This window comes from Heterocephalus glaber, unplaced genomic scaffold, assembly GCF_053883595.1.
Source record: "Heterocephalus glaber isolate CG9 unplaced genomic scaffold, H.glaber_assembly_v1.0 deba00001606, whole genome shotgun sequence".
NCBI classification, from domain to species: Eukaryota; Metazoa; Chordata; class Mammalia; order Rodentia; family Bathyergidae; genus Heterocephalus; species Heterocephalus glaber.
Window position 1 is genome coordinate 7,111,275 of NW_028258377.1, and position 24,207 is coordinate 7,135,481.

General features: G+C 35.9%; 1 long non-coding RNA gene across 3 annotated transcripts in view; it reads left to right on the forward strand.

The window, feature by feature from the left end:
• The window catches only part of LOC110344406 (uncharacterized), a 556,324-nt gene that overhangs the window by 444,000 nt on the left and 88,117 nt on the right, over positions 1–24,207 (forward strand). Inside the window, exon 7 of one of the 3 annotated variants that reach the window (XR_015444736.1) lies at positions 4,321–23,273. The exons of the other annotated variants lie outside the window; for them this stretch is intronic. This is a non-coding gene — a long non-coding RNA (uncharacterized LOC110344406). Of the gene's footprint in view, positions 1–4,320; positions 23,274–24,207 lie in introns of those variants that run through there. 3 annotated transcript variants of the gene reach the window in all.

Here is a 24,207-nt window from a genome sequence, read left to right on the forward strand (position 1 = left end):
TTTTGAGAATCTATAAGATAGAAACCTGGAATATCAGTGCAAAGAGGCATCTTTTGTAGGGAGAATATCAAGATTCCTATCTCCTGATGTATGCTTCCTGTATAATTCTGCCCCATTGGACACAACTGGACAGAACTGTGATGAAAATGAATTTCACTGTGCTGTCAAGTTATATTTTATGACAAAGGAGAAGGAATTTTGCAGAGGCAAGTAGGCTTCCTTAGCAGTATGTCCTTCTATCCCTGTGGTCACACATATAGATGTATATATTTTAACTCTATTTGAGGAAATCATCTCTGTCAAAACAGCATGTTTAATTAAAAAGTAAAATACCCTTCTAGATTTTAAAAAGATCATTGAAGAGCTATATTATACAAGGCATTTTGTGAATAAAAAGGCAGTAGTATGGCAAGAGAAGTAGACTAAGAATGAAAGACTTTAAACTGATTGAATTAAGTAAATTGAAATGGAGATAGGGCTGGCTGTACAAGAGCCTTATCCTCATCAACTGAGCCCTTAAAAGACACTCGGCCATTTTATAAGACAGAAACAAGAAAAAACATTTTCCTCCTGGCCTAGAAAAAAGCAGACAACCATATTATAATGTGGCTTCAAGGGTCATGTGGCAAAGAACTACGGGTAGCCACTAGGAATTGACAGTACCCTTTGGCCAACAGCTAGCAAGAAATGGTGTTTTAGTCACTTTCTTGTCACTAATACCAAATATCCAACACTTGAAACTTAAAGGAGAGGTTTATTTTGCCTCACAGTTTCCAAAATTTCGATACTCTGCAGGCTCAAATGGAGAAAGGCCAAGGTGGTAGCCATGGCATGGAAGAAAGCTGCTCATGTCATGGCAGCCAGGAAACAGGGCAGAAGGAGGATCCAGGGAGGGAGAGATACTCTTTGAGATTATGCCCCCAGGGAACCACCTCTTCTGATCTGGCCCTGTCTGCTAACAGCACAGGCAGCTCTGGATTCATCAGTGGCTTAATCCACTGACAAGTATAGTGTGCCATGATCCGATCACCTTCCACACACATGAGGCTTTAGGACATTTTAGATCCAAACCGTAATGAAGAACATAACCTTAGTCTCCTAAATGTGCAAGGATCTGAATCCTGGCAATAGACTGAATGAGGTGGAAAAGGACCCCAAGTCTTAGATGGAATAACAGCTCTGGCCAACTCCTTTGCCTCTACATTTTGAGGCCTTGAACAAAAGACCAGCTAACCCATATGTGTTCTCATTCTTACACAGTCTGTGAGATAATAAATGGGTGTTATTTTGCACATTTAGGTTTGTGGTAGTTCTTATATAGTGATAGGAAATTAATTGAGGACCTAAGACCCAATCAGTATGGAATTGGATCTTGGGAATTTCTGTTTTACACTGTAACAATCATAAGTGGAGTGTAAAATTTAAATATAAACATGGTGTATGTGGATGGGCTTACATATTGGTAAAATAGAAAGTGTTTATGGGGTAGAGATTTGGACAGCTCAAAGAAGGCAAAGATGAAAGAAGAAATGTGATAAGGATCAAGTAAACAACTTGACATATACTGTATTAGTTTTTCTACAATTTAAAGGAAGAAATGGTATATTTGGCTCATGGTTTCAAGGTGTCCAGCCCATTATCAGCTGACTCCGGGCAGGAACATCATGGAGAAAGAGTGTGATGGAACAATATTGCTTACTTCATGGTGGATGGGAAGCAAAGCAGGTGAACAACCCCATAGAGGAAGGGAGCAGGGGCCAGATTTAGTCCCCAAGGTTATGCCTCCATGATGCACCCAGGCACACCCAGAAGTGTGCTCCTGAGCCAGTTAAGTTCCCAGTTAGCCTGACCTTACATATGCCCATGCCATCCATAGCTGAGTATAAGGAAAAATCAGTTTACAACTGCTGGTTCATTAACCACACTCAGCATTCCTAACAAAAGTAGTAATTTTAATTCCAAGATTGAATGTAGTAAACAGTGTATATACACACCCAAAGAAAACACGATACAGGGCCAGGGATTTAGCTCAGTGGTTCCGGCGCCTGCCTCGCAAGCGAGTTTGATGCCTGGTACCAAAAAAAAAAAAAGAAAAAAAAAGAAAACACAATACATTGATACTGATTTTGGTCTTTAGATAAAGTGATCATACCGAGAGTAAAGTTCTTATTCTATACTACTTTGAATTTAAGACAAATGTTTCAAGATGCTACTATGTTTTTCATATGCTTCTCATCCTCTACTCCTTAAATTCATTTTGTAAACCAAGTAAATGACTAACTTCCATTTCCTCAGGACTAATTTCTTCCAGTCAGAATTATTTTGGATGCCTTGGGACAACATATTTAATTGTGACCATGATTTGGCCAACTTTGAATTTGACAAAATTTTCTTACAAATTTGTCTTGTAACATTAAATTTGCATAATACTGCAGGATTTGTCATATATTGTTCGCTCACACAGTGAGAAGTTGACAGTGTTGTCTTCCTCTAGTCAGATCACTAGTGGAGTCAGATTTTTTTTTTTGAAGGATGTTTAAGACAGGGTCTTACTATGTAGTCCAGGCTGAGGCTTGAGCTTGCAATTCTCCTGCCTCAGCCTCTTGAGTGATGGGATTACAGGCATGTACCATCACATCCAGATTTTGGATTATTTTTGGTAGTAGCCCTTTGGATAGTTCAAAACCTCCACCTATTTTGTCTCTCTTCTCTATCAAGTATAAAACAAAATTTGGGGTTGAATTGTCAGACATATTTCAAGTACATCAGAAGAATAGTAATCACTGCCATAAGAGAAATTATTCTCATTAGAAAGATGGTATGAAAAATGTAGCTGGTAGTATGCTAAGTTAATGCTGAATCAAGGGTTGTGACCATCAATTGTGATATGTCCACTTGACTGGAGTAAGAAACAAACATCTAGCAGATTAATAAAGCATAATTCTGGGTGTGTCTATGGATGATTGACATGTAGGCAGCAAACTGAGGGGGAAGATCCACTCTGGTTGTACTTGGCACCAACCGTTAGGCTTGTAGCCTGGCTGGCATAAAGAGGGAAAGAAGGAGTTCGCCACCTTTTGAAGAGCTCTAGTCTCCTTGAGTAGGTGTACCCCTTGTTGCCATTGTCTTTGGACACCCCTCTCCAAGTTTCCATTTTCTTCAACTTTCATCAATACAGACTTGCACTGGCAGCACCACAGTGAGCTTCTAGGCCTTCAACCTTGGACAGGTGCTGTGTCCTTGATCCCTCTTGTTCTGCAGCTGCCATCTTCTTGGGCTCTGCAGCTACTGATCCTGTGGCTTTCCAATGTGCAGGTGACCACTGTGAACTCTCTCACCTCTAATCCTGTAAGCCTACCTAATAAATCCTCTTGCATAATTATACGTGCATTTTCCACTGATTCTGTTCCTCTAGAAAACCCTTAGCAATACAAATGTTGTGCAAAAGATGGTCCACAGCGCTGCGGAAATGCATGGATAAGATTAAGAATACAAACCATATATTAGACATCGGCATAAACGTGTAACATCTTCATTTATTTGCAGTCTGCTGAATCATTTGGCCAGACCAAGTCATCTAACTCATCTGACTTTGGCAAATGGATATTGATGTCAAAAGTTCTTACATTACTCTGGAGAGGGGATGGAGCTTGATTGTTGGTGAACACAAATCCTGCATCCCCTTGCTCTTCTGTAATTTTTTATCACTTCTAGGCAATGGCATCCACGTAGTGCTTAGGGCCCCACAGTGCACAGGTCACAAAGCCACTGCCACGAGGCTTCTCATACACCAGGGGTCATCCAGAGACCCAGCACAGCCCTGCCTTTTCTTGTTATCTGTTAGTTCTGAGCTGTTAGACCTGGCATCATTATTCTAATTGCAAGCATTTTCCAGTCATAATGAGCTAGGCATTATTTTGTAAATACATCGTCTTATTCCATTTCACCACAACTCTATGAGGCAAATACTATGATTATGTCCTCTTGACAGATTGAAACTGAGGCTAAAAAAGACAAGGGCATTTGAACTGACACAAAAATAGAAAAGTTTACTGGGAAAAATTCACCCCAGTAGTGGCATTCTAACCCACTGCTTGTTAGTTCCTGCCTTGTGGTTGCATGAGGCTGAACTGGTTCCTGTCTTTTATGATACATTTTCTTCATTTCTGTAAACTTAAACTCTTCTGTACCTTCACAATAAATTCTCTTTTTAAAAAAATCAAGTTGGCTCTTGGAGTCCAGATAGCTTCTCTGACTCATTTTGGCTCTTTTTCCCTAAAGCTGGATTTGATCTCTTTTCATTTTCTACCTTCCGTACAGGAAATGGCTCATCTAACTTTATATGTGATACATGAGCTCCACATCTGTCCTGTTTTGCCAAGTGGAAAGCCTCGTCATGGTCTTCTGCATGATCCACTTTCCTCCTTGAACCAGAGCTGATCACATCTGCTGGACACCATATCTTGGAGCACTCAGGTGTCCTCTGCATGTGACTCTTCTGCTGAGGTGGTAAATCCAGTGTTCATAGTACCCCTTACCCACTGACCCTTCCTTCCTCCCAGTCAGCTTCTCTTTAGCACCAGGCCTCATCTATCTCATTTGAGACAGATGCAGAAAAACAATGGTGTCTTAGTTACTTTTTCATCACTGGGATTCAATAGCCAACACCCACAGTTTAAAGGAGGCAAGGCTTATTTTGACTCACAGTTCATAGAGGTTTCAGTCCATATTCAGGTGGCTCTTAGACAGGGTGTCATCGTAGACTAGAACCAGCTCATGGCATAGCAGCAGGAAACAGAGCAGTCAAGAGTGGAGGGAGAGAGGTATACCCTTCTGGGCCACCCCTCCAGTAACCCACCTCCTCTGACCAGGGTTCATCTCCCAAATCACATTTATCTATGAACTCATCAGTAGACCAATTCACTCATGAGTATCATGACTTCATGATCCAATCACCTCCCCAAAACCCCACTTCTAGTGTATGAGGCTTTGGGGAAACATCTAGATATAACTATAACAGATGGTGTATTTATTGTGCCAGTAGGAAAGTACAATGAAGAGAATGATACAAGTTTACAGTAGTCCAACTTACTCCTCATAAGAGGCATGAGAGGGGAGAGAAAAATAAGGGAGAAAAATAAAAACCTAGAAACAGGGACCAAGAAGAAAAAAGAGTAAGAGAAATGTGACATTGGAGAGAAAGATGTAGAACTAAGAATTTTAGAAAGACAATTTAATGAATATTAAAGTGGGATCAGTAGAACTCTTTTCTTTGGGATGCATTTCTTGTCGTATGTTCTCTCCACTGGCATAAAGATAGTCTTGAGGAATACCTAGGAGAGGCTGAGTTGGAGAGGTTCTATAGTTAGATGCTGTACACCTGCCCAGGACATAACCTGCTGAAAATTATAAGCATACTCCTACTTCATCTTAAATTATATTTGTTGTTAGGAGTATTCTAGTTTTATTCATCTGCATATACCAAGACCAGTCACTAATGTAGTCCACAGTACGTGCCTTCAGTGCTGCAGAGTCTAGCTGTCTGTTTTCAAGTTACCTGGGAAACTCTAAGGACACCAACTGCCTTGGAAGGAAGCCATGGTGGCTCCTATTGACACTGCATTTCTCTTTGAATTCAGTCAAGTTGATGTTCTTCACAGTTCCCTGAGAACCAAACATCATGGATTAGGGCTTGGGGAGGAGAGTTTTGGAATTTGGAACACATGGAGACAGCATGATATCCCTGAGCATCTGGAGGCATGAAGAATGTGGTATTAAGAAGCCTAGAGACTCCCCCAAGAGAACCAGTCCTGTACAAGATCTTTTTACTTCATTAGCTCTGAATAGCAATGGGTCATGGAAGAGCTCCATTTCTTTCTAGAAGGCTACAAAGGGCAGCCAGTGTTTTAGTGATGGCTTTCAGAAATATTCACCTTGTGGAGATTAGAGCATGGGCTGAATAGGGTCATTCTTATGATGTTAAATTTAGAAGTAGAAAAAAGAAACATACTCTTTAAAAATTTTAAATCTTAGATTGCCTGAGAAGCCCATTTTCCATTTTAGTGAGAGAAAAAGTTACAAAGAATGCCAGTTTAAAAATTCATAAATGCTGCATTTTGTTCAGTGGATACATTTTTTTGAAAAAGAGAAGAGGTTGTTACTTAAAGATACAGTCATGAACCTATTATAGAGCCTTTCCCTCTACAAAAATGAGACTGAACTTATCCCAGAATGGAAAGCATTTTGAAGAACCACAAAGTGATTGGTTTTATGATATATATGAATAGTGGTTACTATTAGGACTTCTGTGAACAAAAGTAGGAATATTTTAGATAAAAGACTGTTTTGTCATTTATTTATATTGATGGTTATTTGAGAACCTGCTGAAGACATGAAGAACTCAATTCACATGGGCTCTGGTCCATTCAAGTGGTCTTGTTGAGCAGAAAGTCAGAATTTCTTGGCCTTAATATCCCAAGAGTTATGCAGAAATGAACTGGAACATATTTTGACTGTATATTATACTATATAAAAAATAAGTATAACTATTTGATATCACTAGCCCAAGTTCAAAGTAGAGTAACAATTCCAAATGTGAACAAGACCAAGGCAGGTAAGACTGAGGTATTAACTCTTTCTTGATTGCAACAATCGTTAATTGGCAAATAACCCAAATGTCTCCAGAAAATCCTTGTCTTGGTTTCTTTTCTCTCCTTGCTGAGACAAAATATCCCACACCCAAAGTTAAAGGAGGAAAGGTTTATTTAGCTCAGAGTTTGTAGAGGTTTCAGTCCATAGTTGGCTGGCTCCAAGGCAGAGTGACACATGGTAAAGGGGCATCACGGAGGAGAAATAGTTCATGGTGCCCACAAGGTAGCAAAAGTAACAAGGGACCTTTCTGCCCCTTTTGTCCCATCCAGACTACCGGGATTAGGCAGGTGCCAAACCACTCACCCATGTGTAGTGGTTTAGTAATCACCTACCGTTAATCCCAGCATCACAAATTCCAGATTCAGCCACCTCTAAAAAAGACTGCATGAGGCTTTGTGGGGACATCTAGACACAAGCCGTAACAATCCTCCTGTGGGTTACCCAGATTCATTCCTGTGACAATAGGCCAGTGTTTCTCATAGTATACTTGGTGTGAGATCCTGTCTCCCCAGTCGAGTAATTCATTAGCTATCGCAGCATGATTTTGGATGTTGAATGTAGGCAAATCTAAAAGCTAGACATGCCCTTAGGGGTCATCTGTGACAGCCTTCTCTGTGGATATGAAAGACTTAAGACCCAGGGTGGGATGCCAAAGGTCACATAATACTAAGTTGTAGGATTGGTAACTTGGCCCAGATGTTTATAATTATTTTTCATTCTCTTTGGCCATTTTGTCATATGCATTCAATCTTAAGCTATTTAATGTTACTTTTTACCTAAGATCTGAAATTGATTCATAAAAAGAAGTTTACTTGTTATAATTTAAAGTATGATACAGGATTAGAATTCAAGGGTTCTCTGAAGTGGTACTTTACTGAGTGATTATTTTATCATCTAACAAACAAGAGCTATCTAATAGGTAATCATTTTGTCTGTGAAGAACTTTATCCAGTGGATAGTAGTAACTAGGAACCTCACAATTTTGTGATGTATATTCAGAAGTAATACCTCTTACTTTTTTGCAGTATGACTTTTCAGGGATCTTTCTACAAAATAACTTTGAAGGGGCTTTCTTTTTATAGATAGTGTTCTAAAATACCACAGCAACAACAGCACTGTTTTCCTTTCCTTTTATCCTAAATCAAATATATTTATGGAGAAAGTAATTATATAGCTTCAGTATATGTTGATATTTTTCTCTTAAGAATGTCAGTTTATATCTACGTTGAAGATATTTGTTCCTTGTGAAAAGTTTAGCAGTGTTTAGAGATTGCTACAAATTAGGGATATCTTTTCAAAGTAAAGTTTCTTTCCTCTGATATACAATCCCACCTAATCCTGATAGATTAAGATGCCTGAGTGCTTTTAAATGAATACCATTTTCGTTCTTACAATTTTGTCCAGAGATATTTTTGTGGGGTTTTCTTTGGTGCTAGATTCCAGTTTCTCCCCTTGTATGTCCTATTGATTTATTCATCATAATTTATTGAGGGCCTAGAATTCTTATATTGCTTCTCAGTGTGATGCATCCCACTCTTGTAACATTTTGACAGCATGAATTCTGTACCAAATGTTGGGATATATTAGGAAACAAAGACAAGTAAAGTTTCTACTGCCAGAGAGCTTATATTACAATAAGGTGTATAATACAGTGGACCCTTGACTTTACAAACTTGATCAGTTCCTGAGGGCTGGTTGTAACTAAGTCAATACAGCTGAGATCTGGATGTTTACCTGGGTACACACTATAGATAACAAGAGGCAGATGAATCTTCCATTAACCTAATTAACGCAGATTGTTTGTATGTCTGGCTGGACATAACTTGAAGGTCTACTGTAATAGAAAATGAGTAAGAAAATTTTAATTAAGAGTTAAATGAGAAAAAAGATGGAAACAAAGTCTTTGTAGAAAGAGTGGGGTGGAGGGGTTGAAGGGAGGACAGGGGAATGGGGAAAAAATAAGAACCAAGATGGATTATGTAAAGGTGAAAATTTCCAAAGATAAATGTCATTATACTGTATATCTTAAATGTACCAATATAATTAATAAAAAAGAGTTGTAATAAATAAAAGTAAATAAAATAAGCCTGTGTGAAAAGATGGCATCGACACTGAGACAGATGAAAATAAGGACATGAAAGAACAAATCTGGGGCAAAGGAATTCCTTATTCAGCAGTCAGCAAGTAGGCCATGCTTCCTAAATTGAAGTTACTGAAAGCTGCTAAGCACAGGGGAGTGTACTATGAGATGAGGTCAGAGAAGCAAGGAGTAGCAGATCATGCTGGGTTTGTAGGCCATAGTAAGGATTTTAAAATTTATTTGAAGAGCAGCAAACATTTGTCGAGAGAGAGAGAATTCGGGAAAATGGGCACTTTTGTATGTTAGAAATGAAGGCATGTATGTTCCTTGGAAACACCTGAGTGTTGGCTCTACTTTCTCCTCTCCTATATGAGTTTTACCTTGCACATACAAGATTTGGTTCAGGAGATAGGCAAGCTTAATATCTGTCTATGTAAATTTAAATGGGAAAAAAGTAGATGGCCCATGATAGATGCAGAAAAATAATACCACAAAAATATCAGGCCCTAATTCCTGGGAGTATAAATGTTACCCTATTTGGAAAAAGGATTTTCGTAGATGTGATTGAAGGTCTTAAAATGTAGAGGCATCTCAACTTGAATTGATAGTACCTGAATGCCGCCACAAATATCCTTATAAGTGACAGGCACAGGGAAATGTGACCTGTGAAAAAGAAAAGGCAGAGTGAAGATGGAGCAAAATCTTGAAGGGGCTGGCCTTAAAACCTGGAATGATGTGGTCACAAGCTGAAGAAAGTTGGCAGCTTCCAGAGCTGAAAGGGACAGCAAACAGATTTTCCTCTGGAAATTGCAGAAAAAGCCGGGCCTTGCTGATTTCAGCTCAGTGCTAGGTTTCAGACATCTGGCTTCAAGAATCATAAGAGAATCAATTTATGCTGTTCTAAGACATGAGCTTTGTGGTAACTTATTACAGCATCCATGGGAAAGAAATACAATATGTGTAAATATTTTTGGAATGGCAACTTCAGACTCAAGTACAAATTGAGCTTATCTGCTTCACACAGACAATGCATGTGGCACCTATATGTGACCGTCTTATGGGGGGGGTCAATATGAGGGGACTTCCCTCCTGTGAAGGGAAGTCAATATAAAAGGTAGAGCATTTGTCCCTGCCCTTTATGGCCACCTAAATTCCAATATGATTTTGTGTTCTGTTCTAAGAGTAACTGGCTAGAAGCACTGTATGTTATTTCAAGTAGGGCAGATGATCTAAATGTTTAAAAAAGGCTGTTTTATTTAAAAATAACTTTATTATCAAACACACACACATACAGAAATTAAAACCATTTAAAGAAGAGCAATGCAAGGGAAAAAATATACAATAATATTCAAATACAGTAGAACTCAAAACAAAACTGAAAAGCACTTAAACATTTTTTCATATAACTTAAAAAAAATCCCAAGTACCACACCAGAGGATGTGGTGATTTGTTTCAGAAAGATCCCCCAAACCAACATTGAACAAATAGTGGTCTGGAAAAAAAACTCCAGTTAGCTAGGATACTCCACATAAGCCAAACTTCTCCCTAATTTAAATTTTGATACAGTCATATGACATGCGATGGAAACATAATGCAAGAAATATGTTATTAGGCAATTGCATCCATGTGTATCCTTAATTACACTTTCAGTTTCTCACACTAGAGAAACTATTCAGTATTTACACATATGTGTCCTATTTATTTCACTTAAGAGGATGGCCTCAATATGCATCCATTTAGCTATAAATGTCTCTAGTTTCTCATTCTTTATGGGTGAGTAGTATTCCATTTTATATAAAAACCACATCTTCTTTATTCAGTCTCCAGTTGATGGGCACTTGGATTGTTTCCAAGGTTTAGCTATTACAAACTGTGCCGCTATAAACATAGGTGCACATATATCACTGTGGTATGATTCTTTTAATTCTTTTGGGAAGATACCCAGCAGGGGGATAGCTGGGTTGAATGGGCCCTCTAAGCCTAGTTCTTTGAGGTATCTCCATACTGATTTCCAAGTGATTGCACCAGTCTACACTGCCACCAACAATGGAGAAGGGTTCCTTTCTCCCCACACCCCATCAGCATTTGTTATTGGATGATTTCTTGATAACAGCCATTCTTTCTGGGGTGAGATGCAATCTCAGTGTTGTTTTCAAGCTCCTAGAAAAAGAAGAGCATAACAAACCCAAAGCTCATATAAGAGAGGAAATTATAAAGATCAGAGCAGAAATCAATGCAATCAAGACTAAGAGAATGTTATAAAAAATTAATGAATCAGAGTTGGCTTTTTGAAAGAATAAATAAAATTGATAAACCCTTAGCCAACCTTATCAAAAAAAGGAAAGAAAAGGCTCAAATCCATGCAATCAAGAATGACATAGGTGAAGTCACAACAGATCCAGCAGAAATCCAAAGCATCATCAATACCTACTTTGAGGGCCTGTATTCTAATAAAATGGAAAACACAGAACAAATGGACAGATTCTTAGATACATATGAATTACCAAAGTTAAATGAAGAAGATACAGAAATTCTAAACACCGGAATTACAATGAGTGAAATTGAAAATGTAATAAAAAATTTACCAACAAAGAAAAGCCTAGGTCCTGATGGCTTCACTGCTGAATTCTACAAGACATTTAAAGAAGAACTATCGTCATTACTCTTTAAACTCTTCAAGGAAATTGAAAGGGAACCAAAGCTTCCAAATTCATTCCTAGAAGCAAGTGTTACTTTGATTCCAAAACCAGGGAAAGACCCAACCCAAAAAGAACTACAGGCCAATCTCCCTAATGAACATAGATGCAAAAATCCTCAACAAGATATTGGCCAACAGAATACAGAGGGTCATCAAGAAGATCGTACACCCTGACCAAGTCGAATTCATCCCAAGGATGTAAGGATGGCTCAATATTCATAAATCAATAAATGTAATATACTATATTAACAGAGTCAAGGACAAAAACCATATGATCATCTCAATAGATGCAGAAAAGGCATTCAACAAAATCCAGCACCCATTCATGATAAAAAAAATCTTACAGAAAATTGGAATAGAAGGTCTTTATCTCAACTTGATTAAGGCTATCTATGAAAACCCAACAGCCAACATCATACTAAATGGTCAAAAACTGAAAACTTCCATGCTAAAATCAGGAAGAAGACAAGGATGTCCATTATCACCACTTCTGTTTAATATTGTTCCCAAAACAGCCACAGCAATTATAAATGAGAAAGAAATAAAAGGAATAAAGATAGGAAAGGAAGAAGTTAAACTATCATTATTTGCTGATGATAGGATACTTTACATAGAAGACCCAAAGTACTCTGCCAAAAGAGTTCTAGACTTAATTGACAGATTCAGTAGAGTAGCTTGATATAAGGCCAACACTAAAAAACAATAGCCTTCTTGTACACAAATAACAGACTCACTGAGAGAGAAATTAGGGAAACAATTCCTTTTACAATAGCATCCAAAAAATGAAATATCTAGGAATCAATTTAACAAAGGAAGCAAAAGACCTCTACACTGAAAACTATAGCATTCTGAAAAAGGAGATTGAACAGGATATAAGAAAATGGAAAGACATCCCTTGTTCCTGGATAGAAAGAACCAATATACTGAAAATGGCCATACTTCCAAAACTATTATATAGGTTTAATGCAATGCCAATTGAAATTCCAACAATATATTTCACAGAACTAGAGAAAACAACCCAAAAATTCATTTGGAACCAGAAGAGCCCTAGAATAGCAAAAGAAATTCTAGGCAACAGAGATATGGCAGGGGGTATAAAAATCCCAACTTGAAACTATACTACAAAGCTACTGTGATAAAAACAGCATGGTACTGGCAAAGAAACAGACCCAAGGATCAGTGGAATAGATTAGAAGATGCAGAAACAACTCCAGACATACTCAGCCACCTTATCTTTGATAAAGGAGCCAACCATCCTCATTGGACAAAAGATAGGCTATTTAATAAATGGTGTTGGAAAAACTGGATTTCAACCTGCCAAAGATTAAAACTACACCCATAACTATCTCCATGCACTAAACTAAGATCGGAGTGGATTAAAGATTTAAATATCAAGACAGAAACACTAAATTTGCTGGAAGATAAGTTAGGTAGAACTCTTGAAGACATTGGTATAGGAAAAAGGCTTTATAAACAAAACCTCAGTGGCATGGGAATTTGCACAAAGAATCAACAACTGGGATCTCATCTTATTAAAAAGCTCCTGCACTGCAAGAGAAACCACCAACAGAGCTAAGAGACAACCTATAATGTGGGAAAAAATTTTCAGCAACTGTACCTTAGACAAAGGACTACTATCTAGAATATATAAAGAACTGAAAAAAATCAGACCCCCCAAATTCAGAGACCCAATATAAAATGGACATCTGAAATGAACAGACATTTCTCAAAGAACTAAAAACAGCAAATAAATATATGAAAAAATGTTCAACATCATTGGTTATTCAAGAGATGCAGATTAAAAAGATTGTTTTGTCTGTAATGTACAGAATATTACAAGAAAACATAATGGAAGTATTTAAAGCATATATCTTGTTTTACAGTAAGAAGTACTTATGGTGTGGACTATTGAGATAGCATCTATAGAAGAGAGAAATTAAATGAATTAAGCATATGTTTTATAGAATGAATTAACAGGAGTTGCTAAAAGTTGGATGTTATAAGAAAGGAAAAATGATCAGTTTTCACTCTTAGACTATGGTATTAACATTGATGGAGGTAGAGAATTGGGGAGGAGCAAGTTTGCGGAAGAAATCAAGTATTTTTTTGCTACAGTAAGATTGAGATGCCTGTGGAAGTTACTATTGCTTCTTTTCTTTTGAAATAAGTTTCATCGGCACAGTCTGTGTTCTTATGAGAACTCTACCTAGCTCTGGCTCTGCTTGTCTGTCTCAGTGTGTACCCCTTATTTCAAGAAATCAAAAATGAAAGATCTCCATTTCTTATAAGCCATGGGCACTGCTCTCAGTTTATTAACAAATATATGTGGCTGAGCTCAAAACTCAAGAGACAGTTTAGTAACATGGTGAGAGGGTAAAACCTTTGTGCTGTGAAACCAAGCAAATGTGGCAGATAATAAACCCTCAAGAGTTTAGAGAAGACAGTGTCTGTAAGCTGCAGTGCCAGGAAAAACTTTCTGGATAAATTGAAGTTTGGTTTTGGAAAGAGAATTTAGAATGTGTTCAATCCCTTAGAGCCACATTAGCATGGTTCTTGACAACATCTGAAACCAGGGTTTTGCTGATCATGCTTTAATTAGAAATTAATCCCTAAGTTCCATTTCAGAAAATTAATTTTTCTCTAAATGCTTTCAAATAGACTTTTTTTGAGCACCATGATGCAGAGAATTAACCTATTTTTGCAGTGATATCTTAAGATTTAGATAATAGTTCTTCACTTGGTTTAAATTACAGTGACCTGGAGTGTGGTGAAATTGATTATGTGATAGAAAGTTTTAAATTATAAAACATTATAAAATGAGTGAGAAAAAAACTACTGTTTGTTAATGAATGATTATGTGTATGCATTGGAGAAGTATATGGGAGCAGATTCTGAGTACTATCTGAGCACGGTTACTAAAATAACACTTTTAATACTTATAAGTACTTACCACAAAAAACAGGGTTACATGATAAAAGCTTTCACTGTAATGAAGGTTGTGGATCAGATGGAATTGAAGTGGAATTTATGAAATCAGAGATTAAAGAGACAAGCACAGGCCACCAAAGTGTTAGAGAAAGATAACAAAACCAAGGTAGAGTTAGATATTTTCACAATGACCACAAAAAAGAAAGCCGAGAATCCAGTTAGAGTTTGACCAACTAAAGGCTGAACCATGCCTATGACGTAGGGCTCTCTTCTCACAATGGCAGTTAAAATGCAGTAAAGGGAAATCAAATTATAATTAGAAGCAGAACCTTCACCTTGCTGGAAATTCTAGGTGAGGATTTGGGGAGGACTGAGTCTCTGAAATTATCAGTCCAAATAAGAACTTCTGCACAGAGTGTGTAACTTGTGTTTCTTCCCCATGTAATGTTCGTCAGATTCTATGTCAAGGATGCATATACACATTGTCTCAACTTTTCCACCTTTTTTATTATGACATGTTTGTAGTATGTGGATTACATTCATCATGGGGAATTGGTAAATACTTGCACATAACAGATCTTATTTCATGTCCCTTTCCTCACCCCTCTCTGCCCCTACTCTCCACTTCTTGGTTCCTTTCACATTTGCAAGAGATCTCTCTCCCTGATTCCTATTAATTATCTTTTATTTTCCTCTTGAAATTGTTTATACCTTGGGTTTCTCATATAAGAGAAACCATGTGATATTTAAGCTTGTGCGTTTGATTTATTTTACTTAACATTATAATCTCGAGGTGCACCCATTTTTCTAAAAATGACTAAAATTTATCCTTCTTTGTGGGAGAGTACCATTCCATTATGTATAAATACATTTTCTTTATTCATTCATCTATTCATGGACATATATAACACTTGCAAGATTTAGTTATTATGAGTTGTGCTGCTATAAAATAGGCATGCATGTACCACTGTGGAAATCAGTATGGAGAAACCTCAAAGAACTAGGACCGGAAGTCCCATTTGACCCTGCTATTCCCCTGATGGGCATCTTCCCCAAAGAATTAAAAGAATCATACCACAGTGATATATGTGCACCCATGTTCCTAGCAGCACAGTTTGTGATAGCTAAAACTTGGAAACAGCCCAAATGCCCATCAACTGGAGACTGGATTTAAAAAAATGTGTTTTTTAAAATAAAATGAAGTACTACTCAGCCATAAAAAATGAGAAATTAGAGACATTTAAAGCTAAATAGATGCACATTGAGGCGATACTATTAAGTGAAATAAATAGGACACACATTCATAAATACGAAATAGTTTCTCTGGTGTGAGAAACTGAAAGTGTAAATAAGGACTCTAATGTGAAATAGGAAGAAAAGGGGCAAAGGGGAAGGAAGTGGGAGGGGTAGGGGAAAAGGAAAGAAGGGAATAGAATTAATATGAGAAAATGGAAAAATAGGAACAAAATCTTTGTAAATAGGGAGGAATGAAGGGGTTGAAGGGAGGGCTGGGCAAGGGTGAAAAATAAGAACCAAGAGAGACTCTGTAAAGGTGCAAATTTCCAATGATGAATGTCATTATATTGTATACCTAAAATGTACCAGTGATTAGAATGAATAATCGATAATGCAAAATAGGAAGAAAAGGTCCAAAGGGGTAGGGGTAGTGGGAGGGGCAGGGTAAAGGAAAGAAGGGAAAGGAAAAATGAAGAGAAATGGAAAAAATGGAAATAAAGTCTTTATAAATAGGGAAGGGTGGAGGGGGTGAAGGGAGGGCTAGGAATGGGGAAAAAATAAGAACCAAGATGCATCATGTAAAGGTACAAGTTCCCAATGAGAAATGTAAATGTGTTGTATACCTAAAGTGTACCAATAAAAGAACTTAAGAAAAAAAATAGGCATGCATGTATCACTGTAATATGAATCTTTAACTCTTTTGGGAAGATAATTCTGAAGGGGTATAGCTAGGTCAAACGGCCTTTCTATTTTTAGCTTTTGAGGAAGCTCCAAACTGCTCTCCATAGTAGTGTATTAGTTTACATTTGCACCAGCAATGGAGAAGTGTTCCTTCCCACCCCACCACCCTCTCTGCCTAGCCAGCATTTTTTGTTATTTGATTTCTAGGTGATTGCCATTCTTTATTGAGTAAGATGGAATCTCACTGTTATATTAATTTGCATTTCTCTAATGTCCAGAAATATTGAGCATGTTTTTTTATTGGTACTTTGTACTTCTTCAAGGTAATATCTGTTCATTTCAGTTGACCATTTTTTAATTGGATATTTGATTTTGTGGGTTTAATTTTTTGAGTTCTTTAAATATTTAATTTAATATTAACATATTTAATTTTTTGAGTTCTTTAAATATTTTAGATATTTGAAGTATAGCTGGCAAATTTTTTCCCCATTCTTTAGGTTGTCTCTTCACTCTGTTGGTTATTTCTTTTGCTGTGCAGAAGCTTTTAAATTTGATATCCCATTTGTTGCATCTCAATGTTATTTCTTGTATAACTGGGCTTGTATTCAGAAAGTCCTCACTTATGCCTATGTCTTTAAGAGTTTTATCTCTTTTATCTTCCAGCAGATTTTTTCTGTTTTGATATTTAGGTATTCAATCCATTTTGATTTGATTTTAATAAATGGTGAAAGATGTGGGTCTAAATTCAGTCTTCTGCCTATAGATAGCCAGTTTTCTCAACATAATTTGTTAAAGAGGCCATTTTTTTCTCCAGCATATGTTTTTAGCCTCTTTGTCAAAGATAAGGTGACTGAATGTGCCTAGCATTGCTCCTGCATCACTTATTCTGTTCCAATTATCAGCACGTCTGTTTTTGTGCCAGTTCCATGTTGCTTTTATCACTCTAGCTTTGTAGTATAATTGGAAAACTGGGGTTGTGATGCTTCTTTCTTTGCCCTTATTCCCCTTGTTTTTTCTATTCTGGTTTTCTGGTTCCATATGAACTTTAAAATTGTGTTCTCTAGTTCTGTGAGGAATGCTATTGGTATTTTGATTAGGAATGAATTAAATCTATGTATCATTTTTGGTAGTATGGTCTTTTTAATAATTGGCTCAGCCTACACAGGAACAGGGGTATCTTTCAATTTTCACATATCATCTTTAATCTCCTTTTTTCAGACACCTATTTTTATGTCTTTTACTTCTTCATTGGGTTAATTTCTTAGTATTTAATTTTTCTTGAAGCTATTGTGAGTAGTATTGTTTTCTTAATCATTTTCAGTGGTCTACAGGAACAGTATGCTTTTTTTATATGTTGATTTTATATCCTGCTCCATTGCTAAATTTGTTTAATAGTTCTGGAAGTATTTTTGGGGTCTTCTATGTAAAGGATTATTTGTGAATAAGGATAGTTTGTTTGACTTCTTCCCTGTATGTGTATCTTTTCTTTCTTTCTCTTGCCTGATTACTCTGGCTAAAGTTTTGAATACTATCTTGAACAACCGTGGTGATAATAGATATCCTGTTTTGTTCCTAATTTTAGAGGAAAAGCTTTTAGCTTTTGCCTATTTAATATGATGTTGACAGTAGGTTTGTCATAATTGGCTTTTATCAAACTTAGATAAGTTCTTTCATGCCTATTTTCCAGGGTTTTTTTTATCATGAATGGCTATTGAATTTTGTCAAAGGCTTTTTCTGTATCTATTAGGAGGATGATGCAATCTTTATCCTTTCTTTTGCTTATGTGATTTCTATATTTATGTATTTGTTTATGTTGAACCATCCTAGCATTCCTGGATTGAAGCCCACTGGGTCATGACATAGAATATTTAAAATGACTTGTTAGATTTTGTTTGCCAGTATCTGGTTGAGGATTTTTCTATCTATATCCATTAAAAAACTTAGTCTTTAGTTTTCTGTTTTAGTTGAATCCTTGTCTAGTTTTGGAATCAAAGTAATGCTAGATTCCTAGAATAAGTTTGGCAGTACTCCTTTCCTTTCAATTTCCTTAACAGGATTGAGGAGTATTGGCATTAGATCTTCCCTGACATTCTTGTATAATTCAGTGGTGAATCCATCAGGTCCTGGGCTTCTCTTGGTTGCTAATTTTTGGGTTTTTTTTTTTTTTTTTATCATTTCCTCAATATCATTGCCTAATAATGGATTGTTCAGAGCTTTTACATTTTCTTGGTTCAGTTTAGAAAATTTATATGTACCTAGGAATCTATCAATTTCTTCTGCATTCTCCAATTTATTAGACCCCACTGTGGCACATGTGCCATAGGTTAGCTACCACTGATCTAGTATTTAAAATATTACCTTTATAAATTGTCTTATTGAAATCCTATTGTCTTATTTTTGTCATATCGATTTCTGAGAAGTATATGTATTTTCACATTCTCCCACATTTTAATTCATTTTTCCCTCTTTCAAATTATTGTGCATGGAAAATTCATGCTTGCTATACTCTTTTAATACCTTTCATTGACTCTCAATATCAGGTTATCTATTTTTATAGAACATATAGTCTCAAGTTAGATTCCTTAGATTTGTATTTTTATGCTTAAAATCTTATAAACTAAATTTTTGAACCTGTTTCTTTATGTGCAAAGTATTAATATAGAGTATTTCCATGTAATAGTTTTATAGGGTGTGTAATATAGCTAGGGTATTCCATAAGGTTGATGTGAAAATTAAATAATGCACATATCAGGCACTATTTGAGTGACTGGCATATAGAATTCACATGGATATTAGATAAAACCATGTACTGCTAAACTTAATCCAATGACCATTATTTTAATCACTAATGTTAGGAATGATTTTAACCTATCAAGAGTTATTCTGATATTAATTTACTCATTAATTCATTCATATTAATTTATTCATTTTTTTCAAAAACATTAAGTGGCTCATGACTCTTCTGGGCCATGAGAGTCTATAGAAAATAAGGCAAATATGATTTCACTTTCATGAAATGTGTATTCTAGTATTACCAAAGCACATATTAATAAACTTACAATTTCCTAGCAACAATTAGACTATTTCTTTATTCCATTTAAGTCAAGATTAGAATTTTTTATATCTCTCTAGTGCCTCTATCTTGCCCCTTCACTGCTGCTCTTTTCCCAAGTTAACTGTTTCAGAGTAGGCAGAGTATTCCTGTTTACAAATAAATTCTTTAGACTGAATAATAAATATACTTTCACTTATTTTCAGTCAGGTTCATTCTTTTAAATTTATTATTTCTTTCTTTTCTGATAATTGCACTAGTGACTACTAGAGAATTACTGGAGTATAAATCAATTGCATGGGTAAGGTTGTTCTCAAATATGCAACACAAAAAATTTATAACTTAGACCTGGAGATATTCCTGGCTAGTAATTTTCCCCAGCTTCTTTGTATATTGGAAAGTCTTTACTTTTCATTCATAACTGGAATTGTCTATGCAGCATGAAATTCTAAAATCAAAACCATTACCCTTCAAAACTAACATAAACTCTTTTCCTTTTAATGTAGTAATTCTGTTAATGTGGATCAATATTGTTTTAAAAAAGATACTTTGTGACTCCACTGAAGCTTTTAAAATTTTTGTGTAACGTCTGGTAACTACTAGTCTTTCAATTCTTATTTTACCATCTTTAGAATTTTATAAAAATGGAATTATAAAATTTGTAACTTTTCAGAGTTTTTTACACAATCATCATAATTACCTTGAGGTTCTTCCAAATTGCTCTATTCATCAACAATTTATTCTTTTTTATTGAGTAATGTCCATGGTATGGATGTACCACCATTTAACTCTTCACCTATTGAAAGACATCTGAGTGATTTCTAATTTGGGGATTTAATGAATAAAGCTATTGGGAGCATTTGTGTGCAGTTCTTTCAGTGAACTTTTATTTTCATTTATCTGAGAAATGCACTTATTAGGCTTTGTAAAAACAAGTTTAGTTTTGTAGAAACTGCTATACTCCTACAGAGTAGCATTGTTTTTTTATGTTTCCACAATATATGAATGTACCTTGATATCTTTGCCAAGATTTGTTGGTATTTCTATATTTTTAAATATATATTCTCATAGTCACAGAGTGATACCTCATTTGAATTATAATTTGTATAATAATGATAAATGATAGAAAGCTTTTCTTAGCATTGTTTTCTTTTCTTTTTTTTTTTTTGCTGTTTGTATCTTCTCAGTGAAATATCTACTCACATATTTTACCCTTTTTCAAATTTGATTTAACATTTACTCTGGAATTCTGAGAGTCCTTCATGTATTTTAGATACAAATCCATTGTTGGGTATGTGGTTTGGCAATATTTTCTACTACTCTTTTCATCTTCTTTACAGAGTCTTTGGTGGAGCAACTCCTAAATTTTGATGAACTCTAATTTAGCAGTATTTTCTTTTCTGGATTGTACTTTTGTTTTTAAGTCTAAGAACTCTTTTCCCAGCCCTAAGTTTGGAGGTTTTCTCCTATACTTCTTAGTATCTACAAATTTATATTTAAGTCCATTATTCATTTGGAATTAATTTTTATATAGGATGTGAAGTTTTGGCTGAAGTTAAATTTTTTTTTCCTTAAATTCTTTTATTGGTACATTTTAGGTATACAGTACATTTACATTTATCATTGAGTACTTGTACCTGTACATGATGTATCTTGGTTCTTATTTTTTCCCCATTCCCTGTCCTCCCTTCACCCTCTCCAGCCTTCCCTATTTACAAAGACTTTGTTTCCATTTCTTCCTTTTCTTATAATTTTTTCTTTCCCCTCTTTCCTTTCCCCTTCCCCTCCCACTTCCCCTTCCCCTTTGGGCCTTTTTCTCCTATTTTGAATTATCAGTTATTCATTTTAATAATTTTAATCCTTATTTACACTTTCAGTTCCTCACGCCAGAGAAACTATTTGGTATCTATACATGTGTGTCCTATTTATTTCACTTAAGAGTATGGCCTCTATATGCATCCATTTAGCTATAAAAGTCACTAGTTTCTCATTCTTTATGGCTGAATAGTACTCCATTTTATTAAAAAAAAAATCCCCACATTTTCTTTATCCATTTCTTTATTCCAGTTGATGGGACTTGGGTTGTTTCCCAGTTTTAGCTATCACAAACTGTGCTGCTATAAACATGGGTGCACATATATCACTGTGGTATGATTCTTTTAATTCTTTGGGGAAGATACCCAGCAGGGGAATAGCTGGGTCAAATGGGACTTCCAGTCCTAGTTCTTTGAGGTATCTCCACACAGATTTCCACATTGGTTGCAGCAGTCTGCACTCTCACCAACAATGGAGAAGGGTTCCTTTCTCCCCACATCCCCTCCATCATTTGTTATTGGATGATTTCTTGATAGCAGCCATTCTTTCTGGGGTGAGGTAGAATCTCAGTGTTGTTTTCATCTGCATCTCTTGAAGGACCAGTGATGTTGAACATTTTTTCATATGTTTATTTGCTGCTTTTACTTCCTTGTCTGAGAAATGTCTGCTCACTTCAGATGCCCATTTTTGAATTGGGTTTTTATATTTGGGGGGGTCTGATTTTTTTCAGTTCGTTCTATATTCTAGATAGTAGTCCTTTGTCTGAGGTACAGTTGCTGAAAATTTTTTCCCACATTGTGGGTTGTCTCTTAGCTCTGTTGGTGGTTTCTCTTGCAGTGCAGAAGCCGTTTAATAAGATGAGATCCCAGTTGTTAGTTCTTTGTGCTAGTTCCTGTGCTACTGAGGTTTTGTTCATAAAATCTTTTCCTATACCAGTGCTTTCAAGACTTCTACCTAAATTATTTTCCAGAAAGATTAGTGTTTCTGTTCTAATATTTAGATCTTTAATCCACTTCAATCTTAGTTTAGTGTATAGTGATAGATATGGGTGTAGGTTTAATCTTTGGCAGGTTGAAATCTAGTTTTTCCTACACGATTTATTAAATAGACTATCTTTCCTCTAGTAAGGGTGATTGGCTCCTTTATCAAAGACAAGTGGCTGAGTATGTCTGGAGTTGTTTCTGCGTCTTCTAATCTATTCCACTGATCATCAGGTCTGATTCTTTGCCAGTACCATGCTGTTTTTATAACAGTAGCTTTGTAGTATAGTTTCAAGTTGGGGATTGTGATACCCCCTGCCATGTCTCTGTTGCCTAGAATTTCTTTTGCTATTCTAGGTCTCTTCTGGTTCCAAATAAATTTTGAGGTTGTTTTCTCTAGTTCTGTGAAATATATTGTTGGAATTTCAATCAGCATTCCATTAAATCCATATAGCAGTTTTGGAAGTATGGCCATTTTCATTATATTGGTTCTTCCTAACCAGGAACAAGGGATGTCTTTCCATTTTCTTATATCTTGTTCAATCAGTTTTTCCAGAGTGCTACAGTTTTCAGTTTAGAGGTCTTTTTCTCCTTTGTTAGACTGATTCCTAGATATTTCATTTTTTGGATGCTATTGTAAAAGGAATTGTTTCCCTAATTTTTCTCTCAGTGAATCTGTTATTTGTGTACAAGAAGGCTATTGTTTTTGAGTGTTGACCTTGTATCCAGCTACTCTACTGAATCTGTCAATTAAGTCTAGAACTCTTTTGGCAGAGTATTTTGGGTCTTCTATGTAATGTATCATATCATCAGCAAATAATGACAGTTTAACTTCTTCCTTTCCTATCTTTATTCCTTTTATTTCTTTCTCTTTTCTAATTTCTGTGGCTAATATTTCCAGAACTATAATGAATAGGAGTGGTGATAGTGGGCATCCTTGTCTTCTTCCTGATTTTAGCATGAAAATTTTCAGTTTTTGACCATTTAGTATGATGTTGGCTGTTGGGTTTTCATAGATAGCCTTAATCAGTTTGAGATAAAGGCCTTGCATTCCAATTTTCTGTTGGGTTTTTATAATGAATGGGTGTTGAATTTTGTTGAATACTTTTTCTGCATCTATTGAGATGATCTTATGGTTTTTGTCCTTGACTCTGTTAATATAGTGTATTGCATTTATTGATTTATGTATGTTGAAACATCCTTGCATCCCTGGGATAAATCTGATTAGATCAGGGTGTATGATCTTCTTGATGACCCTCTGTATTCTGTTGGCCAATATCTTGTTGAGGATTTTTGCATCTATGTTCATTAGGGAGATTGGCCTGTAGTTCTCTTTTTGGGTTGTGTCTTTCCCTGGTTTTGGAATCAAAGTAATACTTGCTTCCAGGAATGAATTTGCAAGTATTGCTTCCCTTTCAAATTTATTGATGAATTTAAAGAGTTCTTCTCTAAATGTCTTGTAGAATTCAGCAGTGAAGGCATAAGGACCTGGGCTTTTCTTTGTTGGTATATTGTTAATTACATTTTCAATTTTACTCATTGTATTTGGGTGTTTAGAATTTCTATATCCTCTTCATTTAAATTTGGCTATTCATATGTATCTAAGAATCTGTCCTTTTCTTCTCGGTTTACCATTTTATTAGAATTCAGGCTCTTGAAGTAGGTATTGATGATGCTTTGGATTTCTGCTGGATCTGTTGTGACTTCACCTTTTTCATTGTTAATTGCATGGATTTGAGCCTTTCCTTTCCTTTTTTCAATAAGGTTGGCTAAAAGTTTATTGACTTTATTCATTCTTTTGGAAAACCAACTCTTTGATTCATTGATTTCTTGTATCTTTCTCTTAGTCTCCATTGCATTGATTTCTGCTCTAATCTTTATAACTCATTCTCTTGTACAACTTTTGGGTTTGTTTTGCTCTTCTTTTTCTAGGAGCTTGAGGTTCAGCCTTAGGTTATTTGAACTCTCTCTGTTTTCCTAATATAGGCATTCACCTATATTATATATTATATTCATTCACCTGTGAATTTCCCTGGTAGAACTGCTTTCATTGTGTCCTATAGATCCCTGAATATTGTACTGGCA